Source organism: Pelodiscus sinensis, chromosome 19 (assembly GCF_052426305.1).
Source record: "Pelodiscus sinensis isolate ZL-2025 chromosome 19, ASM5242630v1, whole genome shotgun sequence".
Lineage (NCBI taxonomy): Eukaryota > Metazoa > Chordata > Testudines > Trionychidae > Pelodiscus > Pelodiscus sinensis.
Genome location: NC_143070.1, coordinates 34255959 through 34268701, shown reverse-complemented (window position 1 = coordinate 34268701; position 12743 = coordinate 34255959). Strand labels below are relative to the sequence as shown.

The window sequence follows — 12743 nt, the reverse complement described above, 5'->3', positions numbered from 1 at the left end:
TGTCCTGTCACTGAAGTGTCCTTCCCTTCTGCACCCGGGCACTGTCCTGTCACTGAAGTGTCCCTCCCTTCTGCACCCGGGCACTGTCCTGTCACTGCAGTGTCCCTCCCTTCTGCACCCGGGCGCTGTCCTGTCACTGCAGTGTCCCTCCCTTCTGCACCCGGGCGCTGTCCTGTCACTGCAGTGTCCCTCCCTTCTGCACCCGGGCACTGTCCTGTCACTGCAGTGTCCCTCCCTTCTGCACCCGGGCACTGCCCTGTCACTGCAGTGTCCCTCCCTTCTGCACCCGGCACTGTCCTGTCACTGCAGTGTCCCTCCCTTCTGCACCCGGGCACTGTCCTGTCACTGCAGTGTCCCTCCCTTCTACACCCGGGCACTGTCCTGTCACTGCAGTGTCCTTCCCTTCTACACCCGGGCACTGTCCTGTCACTGCAGTGTCCTTCCCTTCTGCACCCGGGCACTGTCCTGTCACTGCAGTGTCCCCCCCTTCTACACCCGGGCACTGCCCTGTCACTGCAGTGTCCCCTCCCTTCTGCACCCGGGCACTGTCCTGTCACTGCAGTGTCCCTCCCTTTTGCACCCGGGCACTGCCCTGTCACTGCAGTGTCCCTCCCTTTTGCACCCGGGCACTGCCCTGTCACTGCAGTGTCCCTCCCTTCTGCACCCGGGCACTGCCCTGTCACTGCAGTGTCCCTCCCTTCTGCACCCGGGCACTGTCCTGTCACTGCAGTGTCCTTCCCTTCTGCACCCAGGCACTGTCCTGTCACTGCAGTGTCCCTCCCTTCTGCACCCGGGCACTGCCCTGTCACTGCAGTGTCCTTCCCTTCTGCACCCGGGCACTGCCCTGTCACTGCAGTGTCCTTCCCTTCTTCACCCGGGCACTGCCCTGTCACTGCAGTGTCCCCTCCCTTCTGCACCCGGGCACTGCCCTGTCACTGCAGTGTCCCCTCCCTTCTGCACCCGGGCACTGTCCTGTCACTGCAGTGTCCCTCCCTTCTGCACCCGGGCACTGCCCTGTCACTGCAGTGTCCCCTCCCTTCTGCACCCGGGCACTGTCCTGTCACTGCAGTGTCCCTCCATTCTGCACCCGGGCACTGCCCTGTCACTGCAGTGTCCCCTCCCTTCTGCACCCGGGCACTGTCCTGTCACTGCAGTGTCCCCTCCCTTCTGCACCCGGGCACTGTCCTGTCACTGCAGTGTCCCTCCCTTCTGCACCCGGGCACTGCCCTGTCACTGCAGTGTCCCCTCCCTTCTGCACCCGGGCACTGTCCTGTCACTGCAGTGTCCCTCCATTCTGCACCCGGGCACTGCCCTGTCACTGCAGTGTCCCCTCCCTTCTGCACCCGGGCACTGTCCTGTCACTGCAGTGTCCCCTCCCTTCTGCACCCGGGCACTGCTCTGTCACCTGAAGAAATACGTCTGTGCTCCCCCCCCGGCTTCCTCGTTGTCCAGCACTGGAGCTGAGGTTGGGGGGTGGGACCGCGGTGCGGACGCCCCCTTGTGGTCCCTCTGCCGTAGAGCAGTGACTCCTCGCATCTCCCTCCCTTTCCGTGGGATGGAAACAAGTCCCATTCCCGGTGCATCCTATTGTCCTGGCACCACCCAACCCCGACCGGTTTTAAGTTCAGAGCAGAGGAACCTGTCACTGAATTTGGGGTCCCTCGATCGTCAACAAACGGACGCACAGACGGACACACGTTTCTTAAGCACATAGCGTCAAGGTTACCAAGGAGCTAGGATTTATTTTTTTTATCCAAAAACTTGAACTAGAACAGCCTCTCATCCCGCTGAGCTGGAGTCACTGAATTTCCCTTGCCTGGCACGTTTTATCTGTTGCAATAGCTGAAGTCTCTTCCCTGACCCTTCGCACCACTTCCTCCTTCAATCGCTTTCAGTTCTTCTCCCCATTTCTGAGGGGACGTCTAGAGGGCACCGCATTTCCGAGACACCGGCGGTTTCTGGGAAAAGCAACCCCACGTCCAGGAAACGGGTCGGCTCGTTCGAAAAGAAACGGAAATCAGCGGGCGCGCTCTTTCGCCATCTCTGTGAACCTCGTTCTCCGAGGCCTAAGGGATGTGTCGGAAGAGGACTCTCCCCCGAAATCTGGCGCCGTGCGGACGCGCCACCTTTCGGAAAAGCCTCTTTCGAAACGAAATCCGAAAACGGTAGGTGGTCGGCGTACCGCGGATTGTGTTTCTTGCTCCGATTTGACTTTGTCGCGCCGACCTGCCCTACGAGTCCCTTTCTAGTCCTAGGCACCTAAGAAGAAATTGATCGACTTTTTGTCAGTGTCCGGGCCAGATCCAAAAGTCCCGATCCCCTTCCCATTTGTGCCAGTGAAACGTGAACGTGAAGGTGCCGGCTGGGGGAGCTGTTTGGGGCACCCATCGTGTTGGGAAGTTTCCTTTCCGGTGGGGTTTCCTCCAGGCCTAGGAGCGCCTGGCCTGGCCGATCCCAACCTGCTGCAGCCCCACTAACAGGCGTGTGGTTTCTGTTCTAGCCTCGGGTATGTTACACGCATTTAGCACCCAACCCAGAAGAAGCCAAGGGCTGAACTGGAACCAGTGTCTCCCAGCTGCAGTGTAGACGGACCCTCAGGAATAGGCATTGATAGATACTGTTCTCCCCAGCTCTTTTTTGAACTCGGTTAAAGTCCTTGTCTTCACCACATCCCCCAGCGAGGAGTTCCACAGGTTGACGGTGCGCTGGGTGAAGAATAAACTTCCTTTGGTCTCATTTAAACCAGCTGCCTGTTTATTTCCGTGGGCGACCCCTTGTTATTATAAGATGGGAACAAGTCAATCACTTTTCCTTATTCTCTTTTTCCACACCAATCACTATTTTCTAGACCTGTCCCTCCCAAATCTCCTCTTTTCTAAGCTGAAAAGTCCCCGTCTTTGTAATCTCTCTTCCTATGGGACTCGTTCCAAATCCCTCACTTTTTTGTTGTTGGGGGGTGGACAAGGAGCTACGGGGAGAGTTCAGAGGCGAGCTGAAAAGAACAGGGTGGGACACAGACTGGGGGATATTTGAGGGGATGTCCCCTCCCCCAATTTTTACCAGCTCGCCTGTCCAAGTTTAAGGGTAGCCCTCAGGCAAGGGGACTTGGACCAGGTGCCAATGGGGAGGCAAAAGGGGGAAAGACCCCCCCACTGTGGTCCCCCCATGAGCCAATCAGTGGGGGGACGGGGATGTGACCTCAGCGAAACCCCCCCTCCCCCCGCATGGTTGACCATTATGAGCCACCTGGGTCTGCACCCGCCTCCTCCCATTGTGACCCGCCGGGGCATTGTCCTCATCGGCCAATCTCGGGGCTGGAAAGCCGGCCCCTCATTTGCATGCCGGCCGGTATATATATGGGGGCGGCGGGCGGGGCGGGGCCAGAGGCGGCGGCCAGGCAGAAGGGGGTCGTGCCGTGCGCAGCGAGATGGCGGCCGCCCGGCGAGGGAGGAGGAAGACGACCCCACCCCGGAGGAGACAGACGCGCTCCGGCAGGAAGTCCCCGGCCAAGCGGCGGAAGCCGCAGGAGAAGCGGCGGCGGAGCCCGGCCCGGCGGCGGAGCCCGGCCTGGCGGCAGCCCGGCCACCCACGGGACGGGGAGCAGCCCTCCTCCGACGTCAAGATGCTGAGGCAGCTGCAGCGAGACAGCAAACTCCTCTCCCCCAAGGCCAAAGGGCTGATGTTCTCCTTCGTCAACGACATCTACCGGAAGGTCTCCACCGAGGCCGAGCGCCTGCGGCGGCAAAGCCGCCGGCCCACCATCGGGCCCTCCCAGGTGCAGGCCGCCCTGCAGGAGGTGATGCCGAAGAAACGGGTCCGGCGCGCGGCCAGCCCGGTCCCCAAAAGGTCTCGCTAGAGCCCCCCGCCCCTTCTCCCAAGGGTGCCGGGCCAGGGAGAAGGGGAGACCCTCGCGCCCCCTCCGGATGAAAGAATCGACGTTGCTTTAGAGATGCTCGCAAAAAAACCACCCGAAGGACCATCCGCTCCCCCAGCAGCTCTTCCCGGGGGACACGCCGGAGACCGTGACGGGGAGAGAGAATTTGCGTCCTCGGGGGAGAAAAAAAGAGACCCGCCCATCAGTTGCGGACGCTGCCTGGCCCTAGCCAGTGACACCCCCTCGCGGAAGAGCCTGCCACCGGATCGGGTGTGGCGTTATATTAAAACAGGATTTTAGCAACATTTTGGGGCGTCGTGTTTTCCTTCGCTGCAGGGGTTCAACGTGGAGGGGAGCGTCACGATGTCATATAAAATGAGTCGTCGTGTAAGGGGAGCCACCAGGGAGAGACCCCAATGCCGCCCAGCTGCTTGTGTTTCTTTTTGGGGTGCACATCTGCGCTTGCCAGGGTGCGCACGACAAAATTCATTCCACACATGGATGGGAAATGTTAAAGGGAACCCAAGTTGTATAGTGCACTGGTCTTGGTGCGCATGACAAAATTCATTCCACACATGGATGGGAAATGTTAAAGAGAACCCAAGTTGTATAGTGCACTGGGCTTGGTGTGCATGACAAAATTCATTCCACACATGGATGGGAAATGTTAAAGGGAACCCAAGTTGTATAGTGCACTGGGCTTGGTGTGCATGGCAAAATTCATTCCACATAGGGATGGGAAATGTTAAAGGGAATCCAGGTTGTATAGTGTGCTGGCCTTGGTGCGCATGACAAAATTCATTCCACACATGGATGCAAAATGTTAAAGGGGACCCCGGTTGTATAGTACGCTTGCCTTGGTGCGCACGACAAAATTCATTCCGCACAGTGATGGGAACTATTAAAGGGAAACCCAATTGTATAGTTCAGTGGCCTTGGTGCGCATGACAAAATTCATTCCACACATGGATGAGAAATGTTAAAGGGGACCCCGGTTGTATAGTGTCGTGGGCTTGGTGAGCATGACAAAATTCATTCCGCACATGGATAGGAAATGTTAAAGGGGGCCCTGATTGTATAGTGCGCTGGCCTTGGTGCGCACGATAAAATTCATTTCGCACAGAGATGGGAACTGTTAAAGGGAACACGGTTGTATAGTGCAGGGGTCTTCAATCTTTCCAGATGACTGCACCCCTCTCAATGTGTCTTGAATGCCCCCTGTGCTCTAGCCCTCACTTAAAAAGGACTTACTTACAAAATAAGACACAAAAAATACAGATAACTCCCAGTGAAAAGCTGCTTGCTTTCTCCTTTTTACCACATAATGATGTATCAGAAGGAATATCAATTCGATGATGTTATAATTTAATTAGATTCTATTATAAATTACATAGGTTAGATAAATGATCTGGAGTTTGGAACGGGTCCCATGTGAAGAGCGATTAAAAAGACGGGGACGTTTCCGCTTAGAAAAGCAGAGTCTAAGGGGAGATAAGAATGAGGGCTCATCCAATGACACGCATAGGCAGCAGGTTTAAAAGACACCAAAGGAATGCTTTTCTTCTCACAGAGCACACTGTTAACCTGTGGAACTCCTTGCCAGGGGATGTGGTGAGGACCAAGATTTTAACAGGGTTCAAAACAGGAACTCGATACCCTGCCTTGGAAGACCTCCTGCTTGAGAGCCACCCGGGAGTTCGAATCCCCCAGCTCTTTTTTTGAACCCTGGTCTTCACAACTTCCTCCGGCGAGGAGTTCCACAGGTTAACAGTGCGCTGTGTGAAGAAAAACACATTCCTTCGGTTTGTTTTAAACCTGCGGCCTATTCATGTCATATTCCTAGAAGGGACGCCAAAGACCACCAAGTCCCATGGAGGGGGCAGTCAGACACACTCTTCAATCTCTCCACTGAGGGAACTGGAACAAGTTCCCTAAAAAGGACCTGGCAGCGGTGGGATTCGAACCCACGCCCCCGAAGGGACTGGAGCCTTAATCCAGCGCCTTAGACCGCTCGGCCACGCTACCCCTGCCCTGGTGACCTACCTGCACCAGGTCTCCTCCCCCCTCCCCCCGGTCCCTCTTCCTGGGAACGGAGGAGTTATTAGGGGCCACATAAAGGACCTGGATTTTGGTAAGTGGTGGAGGGCTGGGAGGGAGGCAGGTGCTGGAGGGAGGTGGGGGCAGGGGATTGGGGTGCAGGGGGTGCGGGGTCTGGGAGGGAGGTGGATGCGGGAGGGAGGTGGGGGCAGGGGACTGGGGTTCAGGGGGGTGTGGGGGCTTGGAGGGAGGTGGGGGCAGGGGACTGGGTTTCAGGGGGTGTGGGGGCTTGGAGGGAGGTGGGGGCAGGGGACTGGGGTGCAGGGGGGGTGGGGGCTTGGAGGGAGGTGGGGGCAGGGGACTGGGGTGCAGGGGGGTGTGGGGGCTTGGAGGGAGGTGGGGGCAGGGGATCCGGGGACTGGGAGGGAGGCAGGTGAAGGAGGGAGGTGGGGGCAGGGGATTGGGGTGCAGGGGGTGTGGGGACTGGGAGGGAGGTGGGTGCAGGGGACTGGGGTGCAGGGGGGTGTGGGGGCTTGGAGGGAGGTGGGGGAAAAGGATTGGGGTGCAGGGGGTGCGGGGGCTGGGAGGGAGGCGGGTGCAGGAGGGAGGTGGGTGCAGGGGACTGGGGTGCAGGGGGTGTGGGTGCTTGGAGGGAGGTGGGGGAGGGGACTGGGGTGCAGGGGGTGCAGGGTGAGGGAGGCAGGTGCGGGAGGGAGATGGGGCAGGGGTGAGGGGTCTGGGAGGGAGGCGGGTGCAGGAGGAAGGTGGGGGCAGGGGACTGGGGTGCAGGGGGTGAGGGGTCTGGGAGGGAGGCGGGTGCAGGAGGGAGGTGGGGGCAGGGGACTGGGGTGCAGGGGGTGCGGGGTCTGGGAGGGAGGTGGGGGCAGGGGATTGGGGTGCAGGGGGTGAGGGGTCTGGGAGGGAGGTGGGTACAGGAGGGAGGTGGGGGCAGGGGATTGGGGTGCAGGGGGTGCGGGGTGAGGGAGGCAGGTGGGGGCAGGGGGTGAGGGGTCTGGGAGGGAGGTGGGGGCAGGGGATGGGGGTGAGGGGGCTGAGAGGCAGGCGGGTGCAGGAGGGAGGTGGGGGCAGGGGATTGGGGTGCAGAGGGTGTGGGGTCTGGGAGGGAGGCGGGTGCAGAGGGGAGCTTGGGGCAGAGGATGGGGGGGCAGGAGAAAGCATGGGGTGTGGGAAGGGTGTTGGGTGAAGCAGGGGGTTAGGGTGGTGACCTGGGTTGGGGGCAGGCGCAGAGGGGTTGGGGGTGGGGACCTGAGGCGGGACAGGACGCAGAAGGGATGAGAAGACGCAGCAACCCTCCTCGCCCGCAGCGCTGTACCAAGCAGCTCCACCTCGCTGTCACCAATGGGGGAAACTGAGGCATGGAGCCGGGCGGTGACCCGTGGCGGGGTTAATCAGCGACTCTCTCGGTCGTAGCCGCGCCATTGGCTGCCCTCTTGCAGGTTCTGTGCCATCCGCCCTGGGGTTGATTTTGGAACCCACACCAAAGCAGGCGCGGCAAGACCGAATTTTAACTTTTTTTTTTTTAATCAGCCCCCTTTTAACTAAGAATGGAGTTGTATTGGTCTGGCTTTGCTAGGACCCGGCACCTCATGCTGGGCTTAGCCCTCACGGAGCACCATCCCGCAGTTTGCAAAGGGGAAACTGAGGCACAGAGTAGCCTCCCCACCCCCGCGCCCGTTTGCTCAAGACAAGGCCAGGCCTTGGATCTAGCTGTCTTCAGGGCTACTCCTGGGCTATGCTGGGAGAAGTCAGGGGATACAATTGGTGTCCCTGGCCTCTGTTTGTCAGAGGCTGGAGAGGGATGGCAGGAGACAAATCGCTTGATCGTTGTCTTCGGTCCACCCTCTCTGGGGCACCTGGTGCTGGCCACTGTCGGCAGACGGGATACTGGGCTAGATGGACCTTTGGTCTGACCCAGCACGGCCGTTCTCCTCCTCTCCTCCCATGGGAAAATGACTATGCTTTAAAAATAAAGGGGAAAAAAATAATTCCCTGACCGGGAATCGAACCCGGGCCGCGGCGGTGAGAGCGCCGAATCCTAACCACTAGACCACCAGGGAAGTGTGGCAATGGCTTTCTGCAGGCTGGTCTGTGGTGTGCAGAGACATGGTGAATCTGTGCTACACAGCTCACTAGGGTGTGCAAGAAAGAAAGAAAGAAAGAAAGAAAGAAAGTTGTTTATGGGGATAGATAGAGGGGGCGTAAGGGGATAGACAGACAGATCGATACGATAGATAGATAGATAGATTTTTATGGAAAGGAAAGGAAACGGAAGAAAGAAAAGGAAAAGAAGAAAGAAAGGAAAGGAGGGAAGGAAGGAAGGAAGGAAGGAAGGAAGGAAGGAAGGAAGGGAAGAAGAGAGAGAGAAAAGGAGGGAGGGAAAGAAGGAAGAGAGAAAGGAAAGGACGGAGGGAGGGAGGAAGGGAGGGAAGGAGGGAAAGAAGAGGAAAAGGAAAGGAAGGAAGGAAGGAAGGAAGGAAGGAGAGGGAAGGAGGGAAAGAAGAGGGGAAGGAAGGAAGGAAGGAAGGAGAGGGAAGGAGGGAAAGAAGAGGAAAAGGGAAGGAAGGAAGGAAGGAAGGAAGGAAGGAAGGAAGGAAGGAAGGAAGGAAGGAGAGGGAGGGAAGGAGGGAAAGAAGAGGAAAAGGGAAGGAAGGAAGGAAGGAAGGAAGGAAGGAAGGAAGGAAGGAGAGGGAAGGAGGGAAAGAAGAGGAAAAGGGAAGGAAGGAAGGAAGGAAGGAAGGAAGGAAGGAAGGAAGGAAGGAAGGAAGGAGGGAAGGAGAGGGAGGGAAGGAGGGAAAGAAGAGGAAAAGGGGAGGAAGGAAGGAAGGAAGGAAGGAAGGAAGGAGAGGGAAGGAGGGAAAGAAGAGGAAAGGGAAGGAAGGAAGGAAGGAGAGGGAAGGAGGGAAAGAAGAGGAAAAGGGAAGGAGGGAAGGAAGGAGAGAAAGGAAAGGACCGAGGGAGCGGGGAAGGGGAGGGCAGGAAAGCGAAGGGTCGGCAGCTGCGCTTTGCTTTCTCCTTTGAGCCCTGCGCGCTGCCGCCTCCCCCCTCGCAGCCGGGGGCAAAAGCGACGTGTCAGGAGCGGGATTTGAACCCGCGCCTCCATGCGGAGACCAGAACACCCAGCGGGCGGGCAAGCGCGGAGCCTTGAGTCTGGCGCCTTAGACCACTCGGCCATCCTGACCCGCGGAGGGAGCTCCCGCCGCCCGCCCCATGGCTCGCCCCGCACCCGGGCGGGCCGGTTCCCACGGCCCCAGTGGGGCAGAGCCCCGCGCCGCCCGCCCCATGGCTCGCCCCGCACCCGGGCGGGTCGGTTCCCACGGCCCCAGTGGGGCAGAGCCCCGCGCCGCCCGCCCCATGGCTCGCCCCGCACCCGGGCGGGTCGGTTCCCACGGCCCCAGTGGGGCAGAGCCCCGCGCCGCCCGCCCCATGGCTCGCCCCGCACCCGGGCGGGCCGGTTCCCACGGCCCCAGTGGGGCAGAGCCCCGCGCCGCCCGCCCCATGGCTCGCCCCGCACCCGGGCGGGCCGGTTCCCAGGGGGCAGAGCCCCGCGCCACCCGCCCCATGGCTCGCCCCGCACCCGGACGGGTCGGTTCCCACGGCCCCAGTGGGGCAGAGCCCCGCGCCGCCCGCTCCATGGCTCGCCCCGCACCCGGACGGGTCGGTTCCCACGGCCCCAGTGGGGCAGAGCCCCGCGCCGCCCGCTCCATGGCTCGCCCCGCACCCGGACGGGTCGGTTCCCACGGCCCCAGTGGGGCAGAGCCCCGCGCCGCCCGCCCCATGGCTCGCCCCGCACCCGGGCGGGCCGGTTCCCACGGCCCCAGTGGGGCAGAGCCCCGCGCCGCCCGCTCCATGGCTCGCCCCGCACCCGGACGGGTCGGTTCCCACGGCCCCAGTGGGGCAGAGCCCCGCGCCGCCCGCCCCATGGCTCGCCCCGCACCCGGACGGGTCGGTTCCCACGGCCCCAGTGGGGCAGAGCCCCGCGCCGCCCGCCCCATGGCTCGCCCCGCACCCGGGCGGGTCGGTTCCCACGGCCCCAGGGGGCAGAGCCCCGCGCCGGATTGCCGCGTTCACACGGCGCCCGCTCCCCCGCCCACCTCTGCCACCTCCCCCCGGGACCGCCCCCAGCCCCTCCCCCGGGCCAGGCCCCTCCCCTCCCCCACCCGCTCTCTGGGGGGCCCCCAGGGCAAACTTTACCAAGTCCGGGCTGCCCGGGTTCGGCCCCGGCTCGCTGATTGGTTCGCCGCAGAGGCGGGCCGAGCTCCGATTGGTGGGGCTCGCAGTCACGTCCCCAGCCAGCCAATCCCCTTCCCCGGGCCAAACTGAGGTCGGCGTCAGTGGGTAAAAATCCCACGGCTGCTACATTCTCATACAGAGTTACACACACACACACACACTGTCATATTGTCACCCCCCCCCACAATTACCCACACTGTCATAGTGTCACACCCCCCCACAATCACACACGCTGTCATATTGTCACACACACCCAGAGTGATATTGTCCCCCCCACAATCACACACACTGTCTCACACACACACACACACACACACACACTAATATTGTCAAATATCCTTACTCAGACACAACCTTTTACTCCCACACACACACTCAGTGATATTGTCAAACATCCTTATGTGCACAAACACCTTCTTCTTACACACACATAGTGATACTGTCAAACACCCTTACACACACACACACCTATCACACACCGCAACCACTCACACACGTGACAATCACACACACATACACGACAATCACACATGACAATCACACACACACACAACAATCACACACGACAGTCATACATGTGACAGTCACACACACACACACACAACAACCGCACACACGACAATTGCACACGACAGTCATACACGTGACAGTGATACACACACGACAATCACACACACGCACACCAATCAGTACAGGGCTTTCCTATCCGTGGCACGACCCCACCTTCCGGAGAGGCAGGAGCCAGCCCGGCTGTCCACACCAGGCTTCAGGGAGTGGGGGGGAGGGGAAAGGGGAGGAGGAGAGACAGGCTGGGGGCCCCTCTCACACCCCAAACCCCCCATCTCCTCCCCAACCCTCTGCTCCCTTCCCACGCCCCTCGATTAGGTTCCTCCCTCGCTCACAGCATCGTAGAATCACAGAACGGGAAGGGACCTCGAGGGGTCATCGAGTCCCGGCCCCGGCCCTCACGGCAGGACCGGGCACGTCCACACCACGGCAATGTGGAGAAAACTCAATTTGGGTTCTAACTTTGACAGCGCTTTATTATTTTTGTCCTTTTTTTTTTTTTAAACAGATGTGTTGCGATGGTAGGAAAAATGTGTGTCTGAAAACTGAAGGTACCGGGGATACTTATCATTTTTTTTAAAAAGCGGGGGGTACTTGGCTTTTTTTTTTGGAAAAAGGTGTACTTTATAAAAAAAGGTTGAGAAACACGGCGTTAAAGCATAAACACACACACACACGTCGCCACACACACACACACACACACACACACACACACACACGTCGCCCCACACACACACACACACACACACACGCTCCCCTAGAAAGGAAACCGTTCACCCCAGATGTTGCTGCTAAAATCCAGTTTATTATAACGCCAAGACGACCTTAATTTCTCCCCTTTCGATAGCGTCTCGTTGGCCGTGCTCTCCTTTCCGAATCCCGCCTCGCCTTCTCGCCGTCTTTCGGGTCTCGCTCCGCGGTGGAAAGTCTCCCTTATTAGCTCAAGGCGTAGGGTGGCGATTTTTTTTTTCGTTTCTCCCGGCTCATTCATGCTTCGGCAGGCGGTGGAGACGTTCTGGTAGCGTCTGATTTCCCGGGGGTTCAAGACGCCGCCTGTCCCTGCCTCGTTCATGCGTGATCTCCGGCGTTGGTCCCTCCTCCCGAGATCTTTCATCAGGCCGGTGTTGGGGGGCTCTTCCCAGCTGGGGTTCACTCCCTTCCTTCCTCCCCTCGTGACGTGGGGGGCTGAGGCGGAAAGGAAGCGGGGGGGGGGAACGTTTCTCTTAACGAGACCTGCTGTGGATGGAGGTGGTGGTAGATTCCCGCGCCGCCTTCCCCTTCATCACCGTTTCCAGCGCGGCTTGCACCTCGGCCGTGCCGATGAAGGACCCCCGCCGCCTTTTCCGCCGGCGGTTGGCCTCGGTGAAGACGGTGCTGTAGAGGCGGCACAGGGCGGCGGTCACGAGGCCCTTGGCTTGGGCCGACATGCGCCGGTCGCTCCGCAACAGCCGGCACATCATCTCCGAGATGTAGAGGGTGGGAAGACGCCGCTTCCCTCGGCTTTTCCGCAGCACCGGCTTCCAGCGCCCGTGCTGGGGGGGGGCCCTTTTCCGCCGGGGCTGGGGCTTCTGAAGGCTCATCTGGCGGGTCTTCTGCCCCCTCTGCACCTGGGCCTTCTTGTTTCTTCTCTGGGCAGCACCCATGGTGCCCCGCCCCGGTCTCGCCAGCTTCGTTCTCGGCCTGCAGCAGGTCCACCCCCGCCCCTATATAGGCGCCGGCATTCAAATGAGGCGCCGACTCTGTGGCCCGTGATTGGCTAGTGGGGACAATGGCATTGTTCGCCCCACCCGTTACCGGCAGCCCTCGCGTGGCGTCCAATGCACTCCACGGGCTCGCTGGCTTTTTGGCAGGGCGGGCGCGGCACATCGGTGATTTGGGTGGAGTGTAATCGGGATTGGCTGCCAATTATCCTTTGGCAACTAGAATTTTTTAATGCTTATTAGCCTCCGCCTGACAAAGACCGGAGGGGCCGGTCAACCGCGTGCCTCATTGGAAGTAGGCAAGAGAGACCCTA

At 60.0% G+C, this 12743-nt stretch overlaps 3 non-coding genes across 3 annotated transcripts; all 3 read right to left on the bottom strand.

The window, feature by feature from the left end:
• Positions 1–5817: 5817 nt before the first annotated feature.
• On the bottom strand, positions 5818–5899 carry TRNAL-AAG (transfer RNA leucine (anticodon AAG)). The gene has a single exon. It is a non-coding gene; the product is annotated as a tRNA-Leu (tRNA).
• A 2018-nt stretch (positions 5900–7917) lies between these two features.
• TRNAE-CUC (transfer RNA glutamic acid (anticodon CUC)) lies at positions 7918–7989 on the bottom strand. Its single transcript has one exon. It is a non-coding gene; the product is annotated as a tRNA-Glu (tRNA).
• A 1010-nt stretch (positions 7990–8999) lies between these two features.
• On the bottom strand, positions 9000–9110 carry TRNAL-CAA (transfer RNA leucine (anticodon CAA)). Its single transcript has 2 exons — positions 9073–9110; positions 9000–9045 (listed from the first exon to the last, which is right to left on the bottom strand). It is a non-coding gene; the product is annotated as a tRNA-Leu (tRNA).
• Positions 9111–12743: the final 3633 nt, after the last annotated feature.